Genomic DNA, 3,063 nt, shown 5'->3' with positions numbered 1-3,063 from the left:
TCCTGCCCTCAGAGGAAGGCTGTGGGGGTTAAATGAACTCCTGGCACTGTTCACCCAAAGCCAAACTATCACCAAGGGCAGACCTGGAACTTGAACTTGTGTCTATCTGGCTCCAAACCCTGTACTTTGTTCTGCTTGAAGTGTCAAGATTGTTCAAGGAACGGTCTTGTTGCTATTGCTATTAAGAAGCCAAACAGCACGGCACTGAAGAGAGTGAAGGAAGTAGGTTGGCTTCACATGCCTTCTAAGCAAGCCTGATAAAGGCTAAAGGCGAGTGGGGCAGAAACTAGGGTGCCTCATTCCTGTGTTTCCCTCCATCATCTCCTCCCATCAGGTCCTCAATAAAGCCTGGCAGTCTGGATTTGTGCTGAAAGCCCCTGGAGCAGGTAGAGGCCTCCACACAGCCCTACTATTCAGTATGCTTTGGGCCTTCCTCTCCCTTCCCCATCTGCTCATTTCTCAGTTTCCACATCAAGAAAATGGGAATCATCAGAGTAGGTGCCTCATAGGGTCATTATGAGGATTCCAGAGGGTAAACCAAGGAGTACTGTCAGCACCATGGCTGGCATGGTTAGTGCTTAACAAATTTGTTATTATTAATGCCCTGTCCTTGCCCTCGGGGAGCTTAAAAATGTGTTGGGAAAAAAAGGCTTTTTTGCTAGACGTAGTGGCTCAAGCATTTTGGGAGGCTGAGGCAGGAGCATCACTTGAGGTCAGGAGTTCAAGACCAGCCTGACCAACATAGTGAAACCCTGTGTCTAGTAAAAATACAAAATTAGCTGGGCTCGGCAGCGCATGCCTGTAGTTCCAGCTATTTGGGAGGCTGAGAGAGGAGGATTACTTGATCCTGGGAGGCTTTGCAGTATGCCAAGATCACTCCACTGCACTCCAGCCTGGGCAACAAGAGTAAAACTCCGTCTCAAAAACAAACAAAAACAAAAACCAACAAAACTTTTTGTTTGTTTGTTTGAGACGGAGTTTCACTCATGTTACCCAGGCTGGAGTGCAATGGCGCGATCTCGGCTCACCGCAACCTCCGCCTCCTGGGTTTAGGCAATTCTCCTGCCTCAGCCTCCTGAGTCGCTGGGATTACAGGCACGCACCACCATGCCCAGCTAATTTTTTGTATTTTTAGTAGAGACAGGGTTTCACCATGTTGACCAGGATGGTCTCGATCTCTTGACCTTGTGATCCACCCGCCTCGGCCTCCCAAAGTGCTGGGGTTACAGGCTTGAGCCACCGCGCCCGGCCCAAAACTTTTTTTTTTTGAGACGGAGTTTCGCTCTTGTTACCCAGGCTGGAGTGCAATGGAGCGATCTTGGCTCACCGCAACCTCCGCCTCCTGGGTTCAGGCAATTCTCCTGCCTCAGCCTCCCGAGTAGCTGGGACTACAGGCGCATGCCACCATGCCCAGCTAATTTTTGTATTTTTTTAGTAGAGACGGGGTTTCACCATGTTGACCAGGACGGTCTCGATCTCTTGACCTCGTGATCCACCCGCCTCGGCCTCCCAAAGTGCTGGGATTACAGGCATGAACCACCGCGCCCGACCCAACAAAACTTTTTAATGAGACAATTTTATAAAACAGTATGTAAAATAAGACCCAATTAAAAAAAAAAACAAAACACAGAAATATACATATGTAGAAAGAGAAAAAGGCCAGAAGGAAATGTTGGCAGTGCTTAACTCTCGGTGGTGAAATTACAGATCTTTATTTTTCTCTTTGTGCTTTCGTGTATTTCCTACATTTTCCACAATGCACATATCACATTTACAATCAGGGAAAATCAATAACAACAAAAAATGCAATGTAAATGCTGAGAGGAGCTATCACCTGCATCTGGGCTCTTTGGTGGGGGATGGTCCAGGGGAGTGGATTTGAGCACAGCCTGAAAGGATGGCGGAATGTGAATTGGGGAGGGGAGCCAGGTGAAGCCTTTTTTGTTCCTTGGTTTTTCTCTCTTCTAGACTATGGGTTCCTTGAGGGCAGGATCTGTGGTCTGGCTTGTTCACTGCTGTATCCCTAATATCTTGCAAAACAAAAGCCTGGTGCTTAGTAGGTGCTCAATAAATACAAATCTAGTGAATGAATATATGACCTTGACAGCTCAGCTTAGCCTAGGAGACAAGGATGTTCTCAGTTTGCTGTCCAGCTGGTCTGCTGCCAAAACTGAGGTGCATGGTTTCCATGGCAACAGAATAGGGCCTGACAGGCCAGCAGCAGGAGGCAGATGCAGGGACTGCGAACTCTGCATGTTTTCAAGGTGTGGCCTAGAAATCAGGAATATGGCGGTGGGTTCTTTCAACAGATATTGAGGGAAAAAGAGCTTCATAAATACAGCTAACTCAGTTGTTCACCAGGCAGGTTTGTCAAATCAATCAATGAAAACTCGGGCAAGTAGTCGAGGTCTTTAAAGCTGATGTGGGAGGCTCTTAGTGTTGAAAGGCTAGCAGCTTGGAAAGTTTGGTTTTAGTCTGGACCCTAAGGGTGTGACCTTGGGCAAGTTACTTAACCTCTCTGGGCCTTAGCACAATCATTCATAAAATGGGAGGTTCGACCAGCACTGAAATATTTATAAAAAGACGTGTGGTAGGAATGTAAAATGGTGCAGTCACTGTGGAAAAGAGTATGGTGGTTCCTCAGTAAGTTATACATAGAACTGTCATATAACCCAGCAATTCCACTCCTAGGTATACACCCAAGAGAACTGAAAATAGGCATTCAAAGAAATACTTGTGCACAAATGTTCATAGTTGCACTATCCCATAATAATCAAAAGGCCATCAATGGATGAATGGATAAAGGTAGTATATCCATACAATGGAGTATCATTCAGCCAGCCATAAAAAGGAACAAAGTGGCCGGGCGCGGTGGCTCAAGCCTGTAATCCCAGCACTTTGGGAGGCCGAGGTGGGTGGATCACGAGGTCAAGAGATCGAGACCATCCTGGTCAACATGGTGAAACCCCGTCTCTACTAAAAATACAAAAACATTAGCTGGGCATGGTGGTGCGTGCCTGTAATCCCAGCTACTCAGGAGGCTGAGGCAGGAGAATTGCCTAA

The sequence above is a fragment of the Sapajus apella genome, unplaced genomic scaffold, assembly GCF_009761245.1.
Source record: "Sapajus apella isolate SASKATOON/1434 unplaced genomic scaffold, GSC_monkey_1.0 scaffold95, whole genome shotgun sequence".
NCBI classification, from domain to species: Eukaryota; Metazoa; Chordata; class Mammalia; order Primates; family Cebidae; genus Sapajus; species Sapajus apella.
This window is presented reverse-complemented; position numbering follows the sequence as displayed.